The sequence below is a fragment of the Bactrocera neohumeralis genome, unplaced genomic scaffold (genome assembly GCF_024586455.1).
Source record: "Bactrocera neohumeralis isolate Rockhampton unplaced genomic scaffold, APGP_CSIRO_Bneo_wtdbg2-racon-allhic-juicebox.fasta_v2 cluster09, whole genome shotgun sequence".
Taxonomy (NCBI): Eukaryota; Metazoa; Arthropoda; class Insecta; order Diptera; family Tephritidae; genus Bactrocera; species Bactrocera neohumeralis.
Window position 1 is genome coordinate 30,603,916 of NW_026089622.1, and position 24,969 is coordinate 30,628,884.

General features: G+C 37.0%; 1 protein-coding gene and 3 long non-coding RNA genes across 12 annotated transcripts in view; 2 read left to right on the forward strand and 2 right to left on the reverse strand.

Annotated features, from left to right (window-relative positions):
* The window catches only part of LOC126764065 (inositol polyphosphate-5-phosphatase A), a 721,948-nt gene that overhangs the window by 518,381 nt on the left and 178,598 nt on the right, over positions 1-24,969 (reverse strand). The window lies entirely within an intron of this gene.
* LOC126764344 (uncharacterized) lies at positions 10,571-12,934 on the reverse strand. Its single transcript, XR_007667957.1, has 2 exons — positions 12,736-12,934; positions 10,571-12,669 (listed from the first exon to the last, which is right to left on the reverse strand). It is a non-coding gene; the product is annotated as an uncharacterized LOC126764344 (long non-coding RNA).
* On the forward strand, positions 15,466-17,745 carry LOC126764308 (uncharacterized). 2 transcript variants are annotated; one of them, XR_007667916.1, is made up of 4 exons: positions 15,466-15,542; positions 15,646-15,913; positions 15,984-16,141; positions 16,206-17,745. It is a non-coding gene; the product is annotated as an uncharacterized LOC126764308 (long non-coding RNA). The 2 variants fall into 2 exon arrangements; XR_007667915.1 differs by having other exon boundaries at positions 15,472-15,913.
* Positions 18,968-20,812, forward strand: LOC126764310 (uncharacterized). Of its 2 annotated transcripts, XR_007667920.1 has the most exons (4): positions 18,968-20,052; positions 20,156-20,423; positions 20,494-20,651; positions 20,716-20,812. It is a non-coding gene; the product is annotated as an uncharacterized LOC126764310 (long non-coding RNA). The 2 variants fall into 2 exon arrangements; XR_007667919.1 differs by having other exon boundaries at positions 18,968-20,423.

The following is a 24,969-nucleotide window of genomic DNA, read 5'->3' on the forward strand; positions in this document are numbered from 1 at the left end:
TGTCTGCTGTATATATTATGTACAGAGTTGGGCCTAGCAGGCTACCCTGAGGCTCACCAGCCCTTATTACTCATTCTTCTGATATGAAGTCTCCTACCTTAACTGTAAATTTCCTATTACTTAAATAAAAGACCTTCATGACAGACCATATCGAACCCCTGAGCTACATCTAGAAAAATAGTTGAACAGTACTCTCTGTGCTCGAATGCTTTCTTGATTTCGTTCGTAATTCTATGTACTTGATCTAATGTGCCATGTTTAGCACGAAAACCGAATTGGTGCGTTGGTATGATATTATTTTCGTGGAGGAAAGGAGTCATCCTTGATAGTAACACTTTTATAAAAATATTTTAGAAAGGGTCTGTAGGAAGACGACTGTGTTAGATCTTTACGAGGTTTATCTATCATGCTGATCTGCGATTTTTCCATGAAATTGGATAGTATCCGAAACCAAGAATTGCATTAAAGAGCAAGGAGAGCACGTGTCCTGATGCCTTTTTCGGATTTAGTTCTTTTATGTCGTTAACGGTAAAAGCGAAGTTTGGCACCTTAAAGTTGTTCTTTTGGCAATTGGGTTAACATACCTTTTCTAGGTGTTCTGCAATTTGCCTTATTCTTATCACTACGTGCTCAATTACCATTCAACTGGAAAGCCACCCAAGATTACCCTTGTGAACCTTTCTATTATCTAATAAAACTGTGGATTGTAGATCCTTTTGAATCTTGTTTTCTCCGTAAAAACTTCGATTGCCAATTTTTTTTATCGGTCCTAACATAAACTTTATCTCCAGGCTCGAAAAATCTCGTAAGTTTACCGCTTTTGCCCCTTGCCATCTCATTTTCCTGAGCTTGAATTAATTTGATTTTATTTCGGTCTTAAGGTGCAACGGCATAGAAAAATTCAGCTTGATAGATTTCCTTCCAGTTACTGAATGAATTGATTTATCGTATTTCGTAGTAACAAGGCGTATTATATAGATCAATTGTATCATATACATATAGCTTATTCTAGCTTAGTGCGTCTAGCGATTTCAGTTAAGCTGCTCTGAAATCTCTCTATCTGCCCATTTGTTGTACTATGGAAAGGAGAGGTTGTAAAAATTTCTGCTTCAAAATTATTCTTAAGAAAAGACTTCATACCTGGCTTCTTTACAAATTTTGCAGTTGGCAATAATTTCTTTTAACTTCTTCCGCATATTTGGAAAATAGTAGTTGTTCCATTGCTGTTTAATATTCTCTTGGATAGAGCGAAGTGCCCTATAGTGTTCAATTGTCAGTATTTAATTTTAAGCGTCCTCGTTAAAAATATCATTAATTTTTTTCATTGTGTGACGAAATTTTATTGTTGAGAAATTCATCACAATCTCATCCTGAGATTTGCCCAAAATAGGCAAACTGCAATGAATAGCGTTAACTACATCAGGATTAGCGCATTGACCAATCAATTCTAGTAGATCTCCAAAATTTTTAAATGTAATTCGATGCCTTATCCTTGACTTGAAAATAATTCTTGTCTTTCTGGTTGTGATATTTCTTTCTTCAAGAATTATCTGATTTCGAAATGAATTAACAGGGTTTTTCGTTTTTGAAATAACTTCTGTTAGAGATTCTTCACTATGCATGTTAACAGATAAGGAGTGCTGCTATATTGCTTTAATGTACTGCCGAGCCAATGATTATCTTTACCGGGTTTATAATGGAGTTGAAGTAAAAACTCATACACAAATGCTTGCCAGCGTTTTATTTTTGTGTTTGGATTCTTATCCGAGGCAGCGAACGTCAAAGGCTGATGATCGGTAAAAATATTCAGCTGTTTTACTCCGTACAAATAGTTTCGCAGCTTCTGAAGTGACCGAACTATCGCTAAAAGCTCTCTTTCAGTGGTACCATAATTCTCTTCGGCCGTTGATAACGTTCTCGAAATCATGGTTATCGGCCTATTGTCTTGAGATAGTATATGCCAATAGCGTGTGCTGAAGCGTCAGTTGTTAAATCATTGTTTTCTTATGATCAGGGTGTAGCAGAAGTACGTCCTTAGAAGATAAAATTCTTTTAACTTTTTTGAAAGCCGTCAACGTCACCATTTGGAAAATTGGCATTTTTCAGTCCGAAAGGAAGTCTACAAAATCGTACTTCCCATTGTTTATAGAGAAGGCAATCTTTTTCCTGTCCTTCTCCGCCAACTTAATTTGGTGAAACCTTTACTTGTTCAGTGTTGTGAAAAATGCCGATTTCCCCATGTTAGTTGAAATAACCGAAGTATCTGGAATAGGATAACTGACAAAAACTGTTTTGACATTCAGCTTCCTAAAAGTAACTACCATCTTCTTTCTCCCGTTCTCGTCTATCCCTTTTATGTCGACAACCCACATAGGATTATTATATAGAGATCGAGAAGAACGAATTATTCCATTTCGTGGTCAATTTTTAATTTCCTGATTTATAAATTTTGAAGCGCCTATCGGGTAAGGGTATGCCTTTTAATAAGTCGGTTCGTTGTCAACTGTCCTAATGGTGGCTACTACATTTGTGTTAAACGGCAAAACTTCATTTGGGTTTTCGAAAACTTTTGAATATTTTTCCAATATAAAAGAAATATTTTTCGTAAGCCCTTTCTCTTCACCACCCTTATAGTGAAAGATTCATTTTCGGAAATCTGTGTTTGCGTCAACGTCCTTCAAAAAGTCAAGCTCAATAATCTCATCAAAGGTTTTAAGTTCGGAAAGATGGTAAAAAGGAGCAGTCCGAGCACGTTAATTAAGCACCTTTCATTTATCACGGCAGTACCGTGGATGTATCTAACTTTAAATGAGTTTTCTATATTCCTAACCCCCTTAAAATTCTCGTTCAGTCACCGACTAAACCTCGTACTGAGCAGTTGAGTTAGCGGGTTTCTCTGAGTTTATAGCTATTCATATAGCTCTCTTTTGGTGTTCTTTTTTTTTGCACTATGGTCTGCTTACTTAAGTAACGCGATTAATATTTATTTTAAGTGAGAAATACAATCCAATACTTATATCAGTGTATTATAACTTTTCCACTATGCCTCCGGCGGGCTTCCAGTTCGGGGACAACAGGTTTGCTGCGCTGGCCCAAGGTCCCCAACCAAAACGTAAAAAATCGTATCAAAAACTGCAAGATGCTTTTCCTGACTTACCGCCAATAAAAAGTGATGATCCAAAGTATATTGTGATTAAATCCGACGAGAATTCTACACCCCTTTCGAAGGTTTCTTGTTTTCGTGTTTACAATGCCTTACTTACCGTGAGCAAAGATATAAACAAAATTAGTGAATTACGCGACGGCAGCCTATTACTGCTAGTGAAAAATAAGCAAGTAGCAGAAAAGTTTATAAAAACGAAATGTCTTTTCAACATTGGCGCTGTTAGCGCTAGCTATCATCAACATCTTAATTGTAACAAAGGCACCATTTATGCACCGTTTTTAAACGATGTGCCTGAAAGCGAAATAATAGAAGGACTGAGTTCTTACGAAGTTTCCGCGGTTTATAAGTTCACTCGCAAAGTTGAAGATGTTATAAAGCCTACTGGTGTTATGCTAATATCATTCAACAGTTATTCCCTTCCAAACAAAATAAACATCGCATGGAGGATGACCTCTGTGCGACCATACGTGCCTAATCCAATGCGCTGCAGGTCATGCCAAAAATTGGGTTTTACGCAAAAACATTGTAAGGGTTCTCCAACATGCGAAACTTGCAATGTCCCTTCTCCACACGATAATGACTGCATCCGAGTTATGTGTGCGAATTGTTCTGGCGAGCATCGTTTTTCGGACTATAAGTGTCCAAAGTATATGCAAACCAAAGAAATTTTAAAAATAAAGACACTAGAAAAGTGCAGTATGCACGAAGCCCTTAAAAAGTATAGAGAAAATACTTCCCTCCCTTCCCTCACTGCTGGCTTTGCACATGTGCTTCAACCTACAAAAGAGGTATCCTCTGTATCCAACACACCAACAAAAATTTCAGCCATCAACAATTTCACAAAATCTAAAAATACTCATAGAATTGCCGACAATGACTTGCCTAGTACATCAAAACAAAACGCAGAGGTCACCTCTGCTCCCAACTCATCAATAAACTCTTTAACTAGAAAAAATCACTCATCAAACGCCAACAACAAACATATTTCCATCAACAAGCCTGCATCGATCAGTTCAGACTACAACAACGTCTCACATTCAGCTAAAAATATCAGCGACAACTGTACCCAACAAGCCTCTTTCTTAAATCCCAAACTTTTCAGTCCAACAACAGCCTCTCTCATTTCTAACTTAAACAACTCCTTAAACTCGCTTAATAAATATACTGTCTTCAACAACACTACTACCAACACTACCGTGCAGTCTAATCCACCTAATCACGAAAATCTCTTTCCAACAACAAGCAATTCCAACGATAATCAATACTCTACTCAACATACTGAACAAATAGAAATTGACTCTGAATAAATACGCTTAGCCTTTACTCTCTTTTGAACTAGTACTCAATTGGTGACACTCAGCTTCAACTGACTGCTCATACGAGTTGATATTCTAGCTCTCTTCTGTTTCCCTTTTTCTTTTTTTCCTACATAGATCTTATGATTCCATTATTGCAATGGAATTTAAACGGCTACACTAATAATTACAATGAGCTTCAATTATTAATACAAGATCATTCCCCAGCTATTATACTCTTAAATGAAACTCACATCTCTTTCAACTTGTCGGCTTTTACTCCTAAGCAGTACATTGGCATGTTTCACAATCTTCCACATATTAGCACAGGTAAAAGAGGTATTGCGACTCTCATAAGAAGAGATATTCCACACAAAATTAATGCCATTCAATCCAACTTGCTGGCTATGTCGATCGAAATTATCTTAGTTAAAAAAATCATCATTATCTGCACCTATATTGCACAAGATGAACATTTTTCCAGTACAGACATCCTGCAATTAATCAACCAAGCTTCTACTCCTTTAATTTTCGCTGGTGATTTTAATGCATGGAGTCCACTATGGGGCTCTCCAATAGCCAACAAGAGGGGCAAATGCATTGAAGACGCTTTACTTTCCTCTAACTTAATATGTTTGAATAACGGATCCGCGACACACTTTTCCACTCACTCCACTTTTTCCCATGTAGATCTTACAATGTGCACCGACACACTTGCCACAGAGTGCGAATGGAGTATACTCGATCACCTGCATGGAAGCGATCACTTCCCCATTGTACTAAAATTGCACCTAGGTTCAACAACTAAAAACCACAAAATAAATAAGGTATTCAAAACTGATTACGCTAATTGGGAGAAGTTTCAGACACATTGCGAGATAAATGGCAATAATACCCCAATATCTGACAACCCTAACCAAGAAAGTGCGAGGTTAACAAAAATTATCCGTTCAGCAGCGAATGTTAGCATTCCTCATACAAAGCCAACAGCAAGTTCAAAGAGTGTTCCTTGGTGGAATAAAGAAAGCGCTGAATTGCGGGCAAAAAAACAGACAGCTTGGTATGAATACAAACGCGCTCGATCACTAGTCAACTTAATATCTTACAGGAAAGCCAATACTCTTTTCCGTCGCTCCGCGAAACAGGCCAAGCGTAAATGTTTTCAGGATTTCACAAGCAAAATAAATCCTTCGTCTAGTCCTAAGTTAATATGGAACGCTTTAAAAAAAACTTTCTGGAGTGCCTAGAAATCTAACCATTCAATGCGTAAAGGGGCCAACAGGTTTGGTAACCAATCCATCCGATATTTCCGAGTTATTTGCAAACCACTATTCTGAAACAAGCTCAGATATTTCATTCAGCACACAGTTTCAAACCTCTAAAACCACCACACTGTCCGACACTTCCTACTCTGTCTCCCCTCTTTCTTTTTCTGCTAAACAAATAGAAACCAGCATTTCACTGTCTGAATTCGAGTTCGTTGCATCTACCGTTAAGGGTAAGTCCCCGGGGCAAGATAAAATTTCTTATCCAATTATCAGACATATGCCAAAAAGCCTCAAGCTCCGATTGGTAAAACTTTATAACAAAATTTTCAATACTGGTGGGTCATACCAATACTTAAACCACACAAATCCTGCGATGCACTTGCTAACTATAGGCCGATTTCCCTCCTTCCATGTATGGGCAAAATTTTGGAAAAGATCGTGGCTAACCGCTTGATGTGGTATGCTCAGCGAAACAAGTTCACATCACCGAATCAAGTCGCCTACAAAAAAGGTCAAGGCACGTTAGATGCTTTAATCCAACTAGACTACTTCATTACTAACGCTTTGTCCAGCCAAAACCAAACCACGTGTCCGTACTATCTCTGGACTTTCACAGAGCTTTCGACAAAATTGGAGCCCATATTATTATTCGACAACTAAGAAAATGGAAAATAGGCCAGAATATGATACGTTTTATTACTAACTTTCTCACAAACAGAAAACTCAAAGTCAAGGTAAATGGTTTTCTTTCTTCAACACTCCCGCTTTCTAGTGGTACGCCGCAAGGCTCACCTCTTTCAGCCCTCCTTTTTATCATTGCTTTCGATGATATTAGTAGGATGATAAAAAATTACAAAGGAGTTGAGCACCAGATCTATGCTGACGATGTCCTAATCTACACAAAAGTCTCTGACGTTAATTTAGCTCAATCCTTATTTACTAATATACTCGAAAGAATTGAGACTTGGTCACTGGAGTCTGGTGCTTCACTTTCCTTAGACAAAACACATATTCTTCATGTATGTAGGAAGCAAAATTGCAACGGTATTTCACTAACCCACAACCAAACTAACATCGAATTTAAAACACAGCTGAAAATACTAGGATTAATTTTTGACCCTTATTATAATTTTAATGCTCACTGTAAATATGTCAGAAAGTCGTTAAAGTCACGATTAAATATTGTTAAATATCTCTCGTCTAAGCATTCATTTATTCATCCGAACACACTAGTCAATGTTGTCAGAGCTTTGCTAACTTAAAAAAATAGATTATGGGCTCCCCATCTATGGCAATTGCTCCAAAAGCAGTATCAACCTTTTAAATGCACCTTACCATTGCGCAATACGGAGAAGTCTCCGGGCCTTTCCAACCTCGCCAATAAAAACGATAATGGCTGAATCTGGTTTACCAACTATTCAAAATAAAATTATAGATTCTTCGCTTCAAATTCTTGCGAAAACGGCTGAAAGCACCAACCCATTACTAAATACAACTATCACGCACGCACCAAAAAAAAAAAAATTCCAAGAATACAATCGGCTATTTCGAGATGCTTAAGTTTTGCTGCAGAAAATAATATTTTACGTAACGCAACACGCAAATTCACCACTCGACATCCTCCCTGTCTGATCAATGATAAAATACTACAGAATAAGCTTATGTTTTTGTCCAAGCAAAACACACCAAACGAAGTCTTTCAACAAACCTTTGCTGAACTGGAATCTAATTACACAAATAATGGCTGGAAGTTATTGTTTACGGATGGCTCCAAGTCCACCGATTCCACTTCGTTAGCAGTTGTCTCTGCCACATTAGAAATTATTTGCAATTGGCTTCTTCCCTCAACGACCTCTGTATTTACCGCTGAAGGATCTGCTGTCCTTCATGCAGTTAATTACGCAAAAAAGACTAAAGGAAAGTTCCTCATCTGTACAGACAGCAAATCATGTATGTCTGCAATAACGTCTCCTTCCAATCGCAATCCCATAATAGATGTTATCAGGGACGCGGTCATTGGTGCCCCTCAGAAAATCCAAGTAATGTGGATCCCTGGCCATGCTGGTATTACAGGCAACCACTTTGCAGACCTCGCTGCGAAAAATGTAGCCAGAACTCCTGCCTTAACATAGTACGTATCATCCAAGCAAGATATTCTTAACCTTATTAAGCACAAAAGGCATCAGAAAAACGCAACCGAATGGAAAACATTTAAACATCACTACGCGGTCATAAACCCAGCCAGAAATCGTATAATCTACTCGTCAACAGTTCCAACTAGCGCAATGAAGACGTATACTCGATTAAGGATTGGACACACTATCATAACACACGCCCACTTACTATCGGGTAAAAGTCCATCCATTTGCCCCCTTTGCGATGACACCGCTTCTATCAAACACTTACTCACACTCTGTCCGATGCTTCACCCAACAGCCCACAACTCTGGCAACATTGATCTCATAAAACTACTAAGTGAACCTTCAGAAAAAAACGTGATGATTGTATATAGATTCTTAAAAACCAACGATTTGTTAAAATATATTTAAGCAACTTACATCTTTACTAACCCTTAGCAATTAGAATTTTTCACCTAGTTATAATTACAAGACGGCTGAATGCCTCGTAGCCAGTGCTGCGTTTATGTATTTATATAATAAAACTCTTTTTGTTATATGAATTATTATAAATAAATAAATAAAATAAATAAAATTTTCGTTGGGTTAAATAAAAATTTTTTCTCGCCCCGGTATTCATTAACAATTTCCACAATCGCCCTGCCAGTGTCTTGTTTATATAGCGCAGGAGCGACCTACGTCTAAAAAATGTAATTCTTGTAAAAAGTCACATTGTGTTAACATTACAATTTTCAACCGAATCTTTTTATTGTTTCCCTTTCCTGAGTGTGAGGCCTTATAGGCCGCCGGCCTTTAACTAAAGTTTTTGAATGCATTCGGCTGGCAGAATCCCGCTTAGCTCTTCAATTGGGATGATAATTCACTCCTTGTCGGTAGTGTGATACAGTAGGATCAACATTCAAAGAGGTTCCCGGGTCTAATTATTTTTTTCCACTTGTTTATAATGAGGTGAGTGGTGTGGAGTAACTGTCATTCCACTATTTTTCCCACCTGAGCTGCATCCATTCTACTGTAGAAGGAGTTTGCAAAGATTATGTTTTGCTTCCAATTCTTGTGCTAATGTCAAGGCATTAGACATATATTTAGGTTGCGACGAAAACATGATATCGCACATTCATAGTTCATCTTGCCTATATTTCTGCCAAAGTGACTCCATCAGTTCCTTTTTGCTCTCATTTAATTATGAAAGTCAATTTCTTTTCAACCTCGTCGTAAAACTCAGTAATTATAAGTATTCCTTTCCTAAGAGTTGACATTTTTTGATCAATGAAATAGACTGATCGCTTGTCAGCATAAGTAAAATGTAACCGCGCTATAATCGCCTTAAAATTAAGCATGATATTGAAAGATGACAATACTTGGTCAGCCGAACTGACAATTACATTTTCGTAACTTTCAAACAATTTATAGGCGGAAAATGCAGCTTATGGGGAGTGAACGGGGTCTCCATCCGATTTTATCTGTTTTCACATTATCGGTTGAAGTTTTTGTAAAATTCGTGCTGAGCGAATGCGGTTGTTGTAGCTTAAGCGGTTTTTGAGACATGTACAATTAACTTTTTAGAGGGCGGAACCACACTCACTTTTTCAAAAGAATCTTCTCACAGATGGCCCGTGCTAGTGCGATCCTTTGTATCTTAACCGTCCGGTCCATGACCGGGTACCCGGGTATCCATTTCAATTTACATGTCAATTTTTCTTAACTTCTCCTCAAAAAAATTGTATGGCCGCCTGGATCCCCAAAATTAAAGTTATTTAACACCCATTTTTCATCAAAACTTTTTAGAATCAACTATTTAATAAAAGTTATTAGCTATCAAACTTGATACCCCCTCCGTTCAATAACCAGGTACCCGGGTACCCGCTGAGAAAAAAATAGTTAGTAAGAACAAAATAACTCCGTTTTTAATTATTTAATAATTTAATATTAAATGTATTTTAGTAATATTATTTTCTATTTTCTTATTATTTGTTTATTTATATTGCTGTATTTATTATGATACAGTGCTATATAACAATTAAAGTGTATTAAATTATTCTGTACATCCTTCACATGTCGTGGTTGTAATACAGTGTTCATCACATATAGGTTTCTCACATACTGAACATATTTTTCTAGTTTTGCGACGTTTTTTGAATTCACTGTGAAGACATTCATAGCATACACCAGTAATCTTTTTCCTTCCAGTTGAATCGCGCTGCTTCTGAGATCTCAATGATACAGATGATGTTGGCTGTACATTTAGATTGACTGCTCGACCAAGAAGAGATTCAATCGCCACTTTCGTTGAGAAATGCCTCATAATTTGTGCATTATTCGCACGATTTTCAACAAATGGAGTACACAGCTCTCTGCCCAATTGCCGATAAAATAAGCGTCGTTCATACGATTTTTTAACAAGCATTTTATTATTCTCATAATACAGAATATATGCTGCAAGGCAGGCAATATCGAGAATATTGTAAAAAATGCTAGAGGCCATCGTTGAGTTAACCTTTTTGTAGTATATCTACCAAGCATTTTATCCATCGTGTCTACTCCAGCTTTGGACCAGTTATAAAACTCGATGATTTCGGGTTTTTTCTGTGCACTACCACTAATTTTTGCTTCGTGATGCATTGATGATAGCATAATTACTACCTTGTTTTTTTTTGGCACATAACTACATAGAGTTACTTTTTCATGAAAGCAAAACACAGTGGATAATTCTTCTCGAGTTTTTGAAACAGCCATTGCTGGTGGAATGTATGCTTTATTTTTCTTCAGAGTACCAACAATCGTCAAGTTCCAAGATAATAACAAGTAAGGAAGGGCCAAGTTCGGGTGTCACCGAACATTTTATACTCTCGCATGATAAAGTGATAATCGAGATTTCATTATACGTCATTTATATATTTTTCAAATACCGTATTTTTGTAAAGTTTTATTCCGCTATCATCATTGGTTCTAATGTATATATTATGTATACAGAGAAGGCATCAGATGGAATTCGAAATAGCGTTATTTTGGAAGAAGCCGTGGTTGTGAACCGATTTCACCCATATTTCGTACGTGTCATCAGGGTGTTAAGAAAATATTATATACCGAATTTCATTGAAATCGGTCTAGTAGTTCCTGAGATATGGTTTTTGGTCCATAAGTGGGCGAGGCCACGCCCATTTTCAATTTTTAAAAAGGACTGGGTGCAGCTTTCTTCTGCCATTTTTTCCGTAAAATTTAATGTTTCTGACGTTTTTTATTAGTCGGTTAACGGACTTTTAGTGATTTTCAACATAACCTTTGTATGGGAGGTGGGCGTGATTATTATCCGATTTCTTCCATTTTTGAACTGTATATAGAAATGCCTGAAGAAAACGACTCTATAGAGTTTGGTTGATATAGCTATAGTAGTTTCCGAGATATATACAAAAAACTTAGTAGGGGGCGGGGCCACGCCCACTTTTCCAAAAAATTACGTCCAAATATGCCCCTCCCTAATGCGATCCTATGTGCCAAATTCCTTTTTAATATCTCTATTTATGGCTTAGTTATGATACTTTATAGGTTTTCGGTTTCCGCCATTTTGTGGGCGTGGCGGTGGGCCGATTTTGCCCATCTTCGAACTTAACCTTCTTATAGAGCCAAGAAATACGTGTACCAAGTTTCATCATGATATCTCAATTTTTACTCAAGTTACAGCTTGCACGGACGGACGGACAGATGGACGGACGGACGGACAGACGGACGGACAGACGGACGGACAGACAGACATCCGGATTTCGACTCTACTCGTCACCCTGATCACTTTGGTATATATAACCCTATATCTGACTCTTTTAGTTTTAGGACTTACAAACAACCGTTATGTGAACAAAACTATAATACTCTCGTTAGCAACATTGTTGCGAGAGTATAAAAATTTTGCTAGTGGCAGAGTTGTGAAGAAATTATCCATTGTAATGTTTCTACCGGATCCTTTCTATGGTGCCACCAAGTCTTTAACAACTCTTTCACCAACATTTTCTCACGCCCATCTTTCGATTTCCCAGTGTAAAGCTGTCCAGTAAGTGGATACGAATTTTCCGCTGGCTTTGATGGAATATATTGAGTGAATCTAGTTCGACCTCGGTATGGATAAAGTTGCTCGTCGATTGTTAGGTATTCTGTTGGTTTATAATGTGTTGCTAAATTACTATTTAACAATGTCCAAATGTCTCGTATTGGAGCAGCTTTTTCAGTTTCTAAGCGCTGAGCTCTAGTATTGGCATCCTCAAATCGAATAAAACGAATAATATTCCAGAAGCGATTGATACTCATTGCTGCGCGATGTAATGGATATGAATACGGCTGCCACATTTCCCTTGCATTATCAGTATTTGAATTATTTACGCCAGAAGTTATCAAAATAGCCAAAAATGCATAAAATTCCTGCAGCTCGAGATTTTTCCACTCTAATTATTTGTTTTCTGGATTTTTTTCATTACATGCTGTATACGTTGAGATTGCCTTTTTATTAGTATGGCTTATAATGATATTAGCCATTTCCGGTGTGAAAAATAATTTAAATGTGTCTAGATTAGACAACAAGTTGCTGTTTCTATTAGGTCCACATCTTTCTCGCACAATATTACATCTCTCAGCTTGATGTTCACTTGGTGGTGTCGCAGCCCACTGAGTGCCATCTTTTGCTTTTAGTCCAGACAACGTCGCTTCTATTTAACATTGTTCATCTTTATCCTCTCCATCTTCACCTTCTTCATCTTCTTCGTCTTTATCTTCTCCTTCTTCTTCATTATCTTCATTATTGGGTGCAATTTCATCATCTATTAAAAAAAAATACACAATTTATATTACATAAAATACGTTATAATTATCAATATACTCAAGACCTTGGCACTCAGCTTTCGTTATTTCATTCCGTCCGAAATGATAAGGGGATAGATATCTAAATATCCATAGACCTTGGCACTCAGCTTTCGTTATTTCTTTCCGTCCGAAATAGAAAAGGGATAGGTACCTAAATATCCATCGACCTTGGCACTCAGCTTTCGTTATTTCTTTCCGTCCGAAATGGAAAGGGGATAGGTACCTAAATATACATAGACCTTGTCACTCCGCTTTCGTTATTTCAACGAGAACTATAGAATATGTCCTCATTTATAGTTATTTCCTATGCCAAGTAGCCAACTTACACAGAAAAACAATTTTATTTAGTATACTAACGATTTCTACATCTGCTCCACCTGGGTACCCGGGTACCCGGTCATTGAACGAAAGGTGAAAGTTTGGTCATTGACCGGACGGTTAATTTAGTACTTAGTTATGACACTTTATACGTTTTCGGTTAATGACGGTTTGAGGGCGTGGCGGTGGTCGGAACTCGAAATTTTTTTTGTACTAAGGAACCTGCGTACCAAGTTTCATCTAGATATCTCACTTTTTACTCAAGTTACAGCTTGCATGGATGGACCGACGGACAGACAGTCAACCGGATTTCAACTTGTTCTCATCTTCCTGATCATTTATATATATTAGCTTCTCTCCCTTCCGCCTTTTTGTCTTTTGAATTTCGCGGCTATGTATAAAGCGCTACAGAGCTCGTATCTGGCAATACTATACATCTTTGAAAGGTCTTAACATAACCTACAAAACGAAGTTATGCATGTTTGGTTTGGATATTGCGTTCAACAGGTATAGACGTGTAAACATGGAGTTCACTAACGCCGAAATTCACGCTATTTTATAGTTTTCCTTCGTTAAAGGTAAATCCGCTAAAGAAACGTTCTGTGAGATTAATGGTATTTTGGGTTATGGTACTTTATCACTTCGAACTGCGGGGGAATGGTTTCGACGATTCAGAGCGGGCAAAAACGACACCATTGATAAGCCAGCCGGCGGAAGACCTGTGACGTCGAATACCGATCAAATCATTCAGAACATCGAGTTAGACCGGCATATGGCATCTCGTGACAACGCCCAGAAGGTGGGAGTTAGTCACCAAACCATTTTAAACCATCTGCAGACGTCTGGTTACACAAAAAAGCTTGATGTCTGGGTCCCGGATTATTTGACGCAAAAAAACCTTCTGGACCGAATCAACGCCTACAATATGCTGCTAAAACGAAACGAACTCGACCCATTTTTGAAGCGGACGAAAAATGGATTGCATACAACAATATCAAGCGAAAACGGTCGTGATCGAAAGCCGGTGAATCGTCTCAAACAGTGGCCAAGCCGGGATTGACGGCCAGGAAGGTTTTGCTGTGTGTTTGGTGGGTTTGGAAGGGAAATATCCACTATAAGCTACTCTGATATTATGTATATATAATGCTAAATATGCATCTTTTGAAATAGATATAAAAAAAAGGTGCGTGGAGTCCCTACGCGCGGATGAAGTTATACTTCTTAGCGATATTCCAAGAAATGCATATCATTTTGTATGAAAGAAAACTAGAAAACTTAAAACTTTACAGTTTTGATATTTTATTTTATAAAAAATTGTAATTGAAAACATAGATGTGCTCAAAACTATATATGCGTATTGAGCAATGGCAGCATTGTTCAAATGTAAACAAACGCCATTCAAACAAACGTCAAAGGAAAAAAAAAGGAGTATAACTTCAATAATGAACAAGCATACAAACATACATATGCGCAGCAGCAGCAAGGAAAGAGGTAACAATCGGCGATCCATTGTATATTTCTTTCGTGCATAACCAAACCATAATTAGAACAACGCAATTCAAGTGTCAATGGTGGTGTTGGTGGTAAGCGCTTCAAAAGAGACGACGAGCAGGTAGGTTCGAATCCCAACAGAATTTATTTTAAATTGATTATGTCACCAACCAAAAATTGAAACATTGTTCTACAAAAACAACAACAGCATAAGCATGGCAACATTGTGTTGTTGGTAGAAAAGCCGAGCTGTGCCGAAAGAAACGAACAAGCGATCGCCGATTGTCACCGCTTCGCTTGCTGCTCGAACAACTTCGTAGACAAGGTTGCGTAGATTCATATTGAGCAAGGTTGCGCAACCTGAATCTATCGCAACCTTTTCCGAACTCTTATAAGAAGTATAACTTCAAAAACACAAAATATATTAATTTTGAAACAAATAAACGTTAAAGGTGCATGAAAACTTTATTGATTCACTCTATATAATCCTATATCTATCTCGATTAGTTTTAGGTAATACGTACAACCGTTAGGTAAAAAATATTATAATACTCTCTAGCAACTGGTTGTAAGATTATAAAAATGCATTGCAATTTTACTAATCTCTGCATGAAAAATTGTTTGCCCACGCACACAAGGACATTTTACCATACTAAAACATATTTTTCCCGGTATATTACAGCGGATTGATTTGCATGGCGCTAAAACACAGGTAAACTTTGTGAATGAAATTTCATACGTATATGCATTTGGATATTCAATTGATAATTTGTCGGAATCGATCAGATCATAACTGGAGGGCTGTTGATGTCATATTCGTATGAATATTAAAACTATATGATTTTTATAGCAGGAACAGCCAAAACGTAAACTCGTATCAGCTGATATGACCTATCTTATGGGAGTGCAATGTAAGTGATCAGCAAAAACGCTACGCCCTTCCTCTTTGCCGTAGGAGTCCACGGCATTTGGATTTTTATCGTAGAAACGTGTCAGCTGATTGCTCTCTCGATATACTGAAGTAATTATAAAAGTTGTCTTCAATATGTTTGAAATTTTCTAAAAATAACACAAAATCAGAGTCGAATACTATTATTTATAAATATATAAACTATTTTTAATAGTTTCTTTACAGTTTTGATATTTTATTTTATAAAAAATTGTAATTGAAAACATAGATGTGCTCAAAACTATATATGCGTATTGAGCAATGGCAGCATTGTTCAAATGTAAACAAACGCCATTCAAACAAACGTCAAACCAAAAATTTATTCGATCTATTCAAAAAGGAAAATACATGTGCAAATATATAAACAATGGATGAGCAGTCCATACTATAAGCTGCAATCGAGAAAAGATGCCTTGTGGAATGAAATCGGGAGAGATATGAACGTAAGTGGGAAGTTGCTTTCTTATTTACAACTTTTTATATTGTTAATAATAAATAATTATATTTATAAAGGAGAAATGTGTCGCCGTAGATGGCTAACACTTCGTAACCGGCACGGGAGGGAAGTGCGAAAGGCTAACGCCCCCTCAGGCAGGCAGGATGGAAATCCAAAGGCAGTGGCATTTGTTGGAGGCTATAAAATTCCTGAAGCCACATATTGTACCACGACCGTAAGTTTTAGTATATTAATTGCCAATACATAGTTGTATTTGTAATAAAAACTTAAAATTGCAGGGTTAGATGCTCACAAAATATTTGTGAAACCGCTGTCTGTGATGAGGTCCCTTGTCGCCGTTAATCCCTATTACAATATCAACGATTATTTTGGCGCCGCGTTTTGATGGTACGGATGGATGGAAGAGGTCCGCAGGTGTTCAAAATTGAACATGTTCGTTGCTGCCAAAGGACGGACAACAACATTATATTTAAAAACGTTTATATATTATTAAATCTTACTATTGATACAGTCCACTATTATTAGATATCTATGTTCAAATATATTGAACATACATGCACATAAACATAAACACATACTAAAAATGCATTGTCATGCAAAACAATAGCATTCAACAGACAATAACACAAACATTACAAAGGATAAGATGTTTACATATGATAACCCATGGGTTCTTAGAATACATTGTAGCAACTGTCTGTAAATGTACTCACATTAAAACAAATCCAAGGTCACACAACATGTGCACTTGAAAACAATACCATACCATGTATGTAGCATAAACAATATGCTACATATAGTACATATGAACATACACACATACACATATATTAAGATAGTTAAGATAGTTCTTAAAATTGTATATAAATAAGTGAAAATTCTAAATAAAATCAGAATGAAAGATTTCTCACTCAACAAAACATTGTTTTGAATTCCCCCCCACCAGAGGTAAGGTTTACAAGAAGGCTTTGTTGAGATTTAAATATTTGGTCCTTCGAGCCGGATTGTAGCTCGAGCCAAAATTGTAAGACCTGTATAAATAAAATACAGGCAATATATTATATGTAAAAGTCCTATTATATATGTATGTATAGGCAATATAAAAGCCCTGTTATTTACACAGGCAAATAAATAAAGAAATTGTAAGACGGGTCCATATTCCCGCGTATTTATAAAATCGCATAAGCCGTTTTAGTACGAAACTAAACGCTGTGTATAAACTGTTATTTAAAAAAAATATTCTGCGGCTGTGAATCGAGGCACAGCAAGGTCAACCAGGCGACCAAAACAATTACCTCCAACGATTTTTTTTTAAAGAATAAAAACAGTTCATTAAAAAAATAGTTGAAATGTCGAACACTGCGGACATGTTACAAAGGAGAGCCGAAGATTATACAAATCGAGTCCAGGAGGATAAAATGATAGACCTCATAGAGCGTATAATTGAAAAAAGATCGGAAAGAATTCGATCTACAATTGCAGAGGCAAAAATAAATATAAATTCTAGAGTCGCACATGACATCGAACATTTCGAAAAACGTCTCAAGAATTTATGGAGCAATATGGAACGAAATTTCCACGAATTGCAACCCTATTACAACAATCCTGATATTATTCTTGAAATAGAAGATCTTTCTTTTTGTGTCACTTACATTTTGAAAAAATTAAAGACACAAAAAGATAATTTGGAAAATAGTAAATATGAGCTACGCGTAGAAGATAAGTAATATATATTTAATTACACTGTACACATTCACATATATCCAAAATTTACCCTAATTGTATATTTTTATGAAAATAAATATACTTTAAAAACTATTTGGCACATATGTACAAACTTTCAGGAGAATTGTATGTTTACATTTATGACAAATAGCAGTGTTGCCATACTTTGTGTCCTGATGAATAATCAAATATTTATTTAACACTTTAACGATTTTCGTTAACTTAAATTTTATTTAGCATTGACGAAGGCCGAAGGCCGTCAGTGAAGAACATAGCTCGACACAAAGGAACTATGAACACTAGGGTGGGTCGATTCCGAACTTTTTTCGATTTGGGATTTCTAATAGTACGGAAAAGTTGCCTTAGTACTTCCTGATTCAGAGCGGGCGAAAACGACACCATTGATAAGCCAGCCGGCGGAAGACCTGTGACGTCGAATACCGATCAAACCATTCAGAACATCGAGTTAGACCGGCATATGGCATCTCGTGACAACGCCCAGAAGGTGGGAGTTAGTCACCAAACCATTTTAAACCATCTGCAGACGTCTGGTTACACAAAAAAGCTTGATGTCTGGGTCCCGGATTATTTGACGCAAAAAAACCTTCTGGACCGAATCAACGCCTACAATATGCTGCTAAAACGAAACGAACTCGACCCATTTTTGAAGCGGACGAAAAATGGATTGCATACAACAATATCAAGCGAAAACGGTCGTGATCGAAAGCCGGTGAATCGTCTCAAACAGTGGCCAAGCCGGGATTGACGGCCAGGAAGGTTTTGCTGTGTGTTTGGTGGGTTTGGAAGGGAAATATCCACTATAAGCTACTCTGATATTATGTATATATAATGCTAAATATGCATCTTTTGAAATAGATATCCAAGAAAAAAAGGTCTTTGCCAACAAGTCGTCTTTTCGCGACGGAGCTAAAAATCCACAACTTTCTGGTGCTCGCAAAAATCTGCGTCGGATGAAGTTATACATTCTTAGCGATATTCCAAGAAATGCATATCATTTTGTATGAAAGAAAAACTAGAAAACTTAAAACTTTACAGTTTTGATATTTTATTCATTTTAAAATAAAAAGTCGTTTTATTGTAAGCGAACGATTTTGAAGAAACATCATTTCTAATACGCCACAAGACAAAATTAGAAATGGACTTCTTAAACCTCACGCTGTCAGATAAAACGATATATCTCGTCATCGCGGGTCGATTTCCAAAAAATGTAAATGAAGCTAATTGAAATTCTGTAAAATGTAAATTTTTCAACGCCATTCAAACAAACGTCAAAAACAAAGGAAAAAAAAAAAGGAGTATAACTTCAATAATGAACAAGCATACAAACATACATATGCGCAGCAGCAGCAAGGAAAGAGGTAACAATCGGCGATCCATTGTATATTTCTTTCGTGCATAACCAAACCATAATTAGAACAACGCAATTCAAGTGTCAATGGTGGTGTTGGTGGTAAGCGCTTCAAAAGAGACGACGAGCAGGTAGGTTCGAATCCCAACAGAATTTATTTTAAATTGATTATGTCACCAACCAAAAATTGAAACATTGTTCTACAAAAACAACAACAGCATAAGCATGGCAACATTGTGTTGTTGGTAGAAAAGCCGAGCTGTGCCGAAAGAAACGAACAAGCGATCGCCGATTGTCACCGCTTCGCTTGCTGCTCGAACAACTTCGTAGACAAGGTTGCGTAGATTCATATTGAGCAAGGTTGCGCAACCTGAATCTATCGCAACCTTTTCCGAACTCTTATAAGAAGTATAACTTCAAAAACACAAAATATATTAATTTTGAAACAAATAAACGTTAAAGGTGCATGAAAACTTTATTGATTCACTCTATATAATCCTATATCTATCTCGATTAGTTTTAGGTAATACGTACAACCGTTAGGTAAAAAATATTATAATACTCTCTAGCAACTGGTTGTAAGATTATAAAAATGCATTGCAATTTTACTAATCTCTGCATGAAAAATTGTTTGCCCACGCACACAAGGACATTTTACCATACTAAAACATATTTTTCCCGGTATATTACAGCGGATTGATTTGCATGGCGCTAAAACACAGGTAAACTTTGTGAATGAAATTTCATACGTATATGCATTTGGATATTCAATTGATAATTTGTCGGAATCGATCAGATCATAACTGGAGGGCTGTTGATGTCATATTCGTATGAATATTAAAACTATATGATTTTTATAGCAGGAACAGCCAAAACGTAAACTCGTATCAGCTGATACGACCTATCTTATGGGAGTGCAATGTAAGTGATCAGCAAAAACGCTACTCCCTTCCTCTTTGCCGTAGGAGTCCACGGCATTTGGATTTTTATCGTAGAAACGTGTCAGCTGATTGCTCTCTCGATATACTGAAGTAATTATAAAAGTTGTCTTCAATATGTTTGAAATTTTCTAAAAATAACACAAAATCAGAGTCGAATACTATTATTTATAAATATATAAACTATTTTTAATAGTTTCTTTACAGTTTTGATATTTTATTTTATAAAAAATTGTAATTGAAAACATAGATGTGCTCAAAACTATATATGCGTATTGAGCAATGGCAGCATTGTTCAAATGTAAACAAACGCCATTCAAACAAACGTCAAACCAAAAATTTATTCGATCTATTCAAAAAGGAAAATACATGTGCAAATATATAAACAATGGATGAGCAGTCCATACTATAAGCTGCAATCGAGAAAAGATGCCTTGTGGAATGAAATCGGGAGAGATATGAACGTAAGTGGGAAGTTGCTTTCTTATTTACAACTTTTTATATTGTTAATAATAAATAATTATATTTATAAAGGAGAAATGTGTCGCCGTAGATGGCTAACACTTCGTAACCGGCACGGGAGGGAAGTGCGAAAGGCTAACGCCCCCTCAGGCAGGCAGGATGGAAATCCAAAGGCAGTGGCATTTGTTGGAGGCTATAAAATTCCTGAAGCCACATATTGTACCACGACCGTAAGTTTTAGTATATTAATTGCCAATACATAGTTGTATTTGTAATAAAAACTTAAAATTGCAGGGTTAGATGCTCACAAAATATTTGTGAAACCGCTGTCTGTGATGAGGTCCCTTGTCGCCGTTAATCCCTATTACAATATCAACAATATTACGATTATTTTGGCGCCGCGATTTGATGGTACGGATGGATGGAAGAGGTCCGTAGGATTAAAAAATGTATACATATATAACCTCCTCAGACTCATAGTTTTCGAGATATTTCTTTTTAAAGTTAAAAAAGTTGTAAAAGTAATGCTCGTTATTTCACTATGTTGAACCCACTTTTCGCACATTTTTCAAGTAATACATATTTAATTACACTGTGCACATTCACATATATCCAAAATTTACCCTAATTGTATATTTTTATGAAAATAAATATACTTTAAAAACTATTTGGCACATATGTACAAACTTTCAGGAGAATTGTATGTTTACATTTTTGACAAATAGCAGTGTTGCCATACTTTGTGTCCTGATGAATAATCAAACATTTATTTAACACTTTAACGATTTTCGTTAACTTAAATTTTATTTAGCATTGACGAAGGCCGAAGGCCGTCAGTGAAGAACATAGTTCGACACAAAGCAACTATGAACACTAGGGTGGGTCGATTCCGGACTTTTTTCGATTTGGGATTTCTAATAGTACGGAAAAGTTGCCTTAGTACTTCCTGATTCCAGTGCAACTTTTTGTTTTGAGATCGGATTGCATCTTCAACCCCAACTCGGGCCTTGAAATTTCGGAAATTCGCCTTAAATCGTGAAATTGTCTACCTAGCGCCTGCAATACGCATCTCATGGCAAAATGTATAAAACAAAAGTTATTTGTCACGTCATTTGCTACCGAAACGAACGAACCATTCCCGAATTACGAGCGAAAAGGCGGCGCGCCACAGCGCAAGGTGAAAATTGTTACAGCTCTCAGCTAACCTGCATTGGTCACCCAGAACCCATCGCGAGCAGGTGGCTGCTCTTCGGGTTCCTCCCAAGCCCAACGCAACCAACCAACCAACCATATGTCAGGCTTGTTTTATTCTGAATCTGTGTCAAATTTATTGATAAAATCAGATTTTGTACTAAACTTTGGCACTTGTTGCCTAGATTTCAGTGTAGAGCGTATAAAACGATCACGAGATTGGGGGTCAATAACCTTAGAAGATTTCTCTGTCACCAGTTTGACGGTTCTCTCGACTGCCACGGTGTGAGAGGGGAATTCACTAAATTTCCATACCTCTGCAGTGTCTCCCGACAGCCCTTTTATGTGTTCTTCGTTAGAAACTGAACAAAGGACTGGTGGAACAGTCAAGGTAATAGTCTTCCAGTTAATCATATCGTAATAATTATTAGCTTTGAAATTCAGCTGTGGAACTTTATTACATCTAACCCTTCCATATACAGTGTCAGACTCTGCTTCTCTGGCTGCCAGAAGACGGTCAAGGGCCAACTTTCTGACTTCTATCCGTTCGTCAGTCATCATACTAAGGAGAATGTTTTCTGGAAGAGCAAAGAATGGATGAATCGACAACCTTGCGCAGTTTAGCAGGTAAGTATCTCGACCTTTGAATTGCAGCATAGAGATGGCGCGAGCCATCTTTGATTGAACTGTTGAACCTTATTGAGAACCACAAAGGTGTGTAAACTGTAAGTATGTACTTGACCAAAATCTTTATTTCCTTTGTTGGTTTGTCAGTAGAAATGTATAATCTCAGAATTCTATTTGCACAGGTGAGCCAGAGAGATTTGCACATGTTACCTGGATGCATCGACGCTAAATCTGAGAAACATTGACCGGAAATAACAGCTTCTAATATTTTATAGAGATAAGCTGGTCGGATTAATAACCTCAGAAGGTAATTGGCAGGATGGAAAACTTTCAAACTTGACAACAGGCAACTTCTCACAATCAGGGAGCAGTTTAGCTATGTCGCCAGAGAATGTACTCTTTGAGACACCATCTAAGTGTTCGAAAAGAGCACGAAATGGAAGTTCGTTGAAATGTAGAAGACAAACAACCCACTGTAATGGCCTACCTATTCTTTCTTCTAGTTTCCGAATGATTCCACCTTTCCAATCTGTGTTCGTGTTGGTGCCATCAGCACTGACAACTTCTAGATATCCACATCAACTGAATTGTCTTGCAAATGTTGCCATATAGCTTGCGTCTCATCCTCAGCTGACCCGGAAGGAGAGGTGACGTGGCCAAAGTAATGACAACCAGGTTCCGCTATAAGAGAAATATGTTCCTCTTTGACAGTGTCGCGGTAGTACTTTTCACCTTTGCTGACTTGTGTACGTGTATTGCCTTTGCGGCCGTCAAAATACAGCCCATATGCAGAGTCAATACTTACGGTGTTTTGGAGCTTAACTCCAACACCTTTTTTTGCCCGACTAATCTTGCATTTGTCAGTGACAAAGCTAGCCTGATCCTCTGTTATCAAACCTGCTCTTTTGGCATCCAGAAAAGCAGATGAAACAATCAAGGCCGCTGCTCTATCACTTACTCCAAATCTTTGGGCAGGTAAAGCAGTGTGTTCTAATACTAGTGTGTTTTGTTTGGTTTTAGAGGATGGAAGAGAAAATTCATCATCAGCATCATTTTTGGAAGAATCCATGTGCGACGCACCTACATTGTTGTCGTCTGTATGAGAGTCTGGCTGATCTGAATGGTCACGTGTTCTAGCTGATACTTTTCTGGTAAGTGTTGATGTTGAACGACGTTTTGAAAGCTTTTCTTTACGTTCATTTTTCTTTGTAATCTTTTTTGTTTCAGGTAGATCAACACTTCCAATGCGACCAATTCTTCTGTTTCTCTGGTCCAAGAGAAATGGTTGTTCATTGATAGGAACTTTCCTTTCCTTTGGACAAGTGCAAGAAGAAAAATAAATGCGTTTAGAAGCAGCGATGTCAAATAATTTTCCGGCAGAAGAGACTGTTTAAATGAGTTAAGCACTCTACTCGGTAAAACTGAAGCATCCTAATGCTACAGTGCAATTCACCATAACGCAACACCAACTCAACTCACCACAGCTGTATATCAACACACTCATCAAAGGGGATGGAAAAAAAGGGAAAGGGCTCACAATTCGTTTACACAATTCGTCAGCTGCAGTTCGCCCATCAACAATTCGATCAACACAATTCGCACGTCAACTATCATCAGACACATTCGCCATATATGTACTCATCGCACATCAATTTTCGATTCCAAACTGCGCCGCGTCAACACTTTCCTTGACTCCGATCGACAGCCTTCCGCCCGCGCCGACTTACAGCGATCCAACAAATTGGATATTAACTTAATAAAACCACAATTTTATGTAATATCGCACAAAATAAAGGACAATTACAAATATATTGTACTCTTCCTAAATATACTAGTTTTTTTTTCCTTCTAATTGCTCTCGCGAGTGTGAGTGCGGGTCGAAACTTTTGGAAACAGTGGTTTGTATTCCCCGATAAATTGGTCAACATTTAACTATGGTCCTTCGAGCTTTAACGAAAGGCACCTTCGGGTATTCACAGACAAATTAAAAGCAATGAATTGACATAATAACAATAATATAAACATTTTGAAAAAAAAAACAAACGGAGTGCGGTAAAAAAGAAATATAAACATTAAAGTGCCGTGGAGAAAACAAAAGTGCAATGAGGTGACAGAAACAAAAAAAGTGTCAGTATAAAATAAAACAAAAAAAGTGCAGTGGCGAACAAAAAAACTATATAAAACAAACAAAAGAACCAAAATAAAGTGCGGGAACATAATGCAGTGACACACAAAAACAAAAAAAAATATAAAACAAACAAAAAAAAACGCAACCAAGCTAAAAGAGCGCAGTGTGCTAAGTTCAAAAAAAAAAAACAAAAAGTGCAGTGCCCCAAACAGGAATAAAAAAACATACGTATACAAACAAAAAATAAAAAAAGTGCAGTGAAACGAAAAAAAAACAAAGCTGTAATGACAAAAATCATTTCAGTAAAACAAAACGAGAAAACATTTAAAGTTCTTGGCAAAAACAATAAAATAAAAACGGTTTACCTTGCTAAACCACTAACCGGGCGCGAAACCCAAAACATAAAATAAAAATAAAAATAAAAATAAAATAAACGGGCGCGATAATTAAAGCAAAGAGTTAAACACATAAACACACGAACAAAAACCATAAAGAATAAAACAAAAAGGAGGTAGGCAGATGGATCCCGAAGATAATGGACAGTGGGACTAAATGCACAGGCAGATACAACCAAACATCTGTCTAAAAAGCCCCCTGAGGAA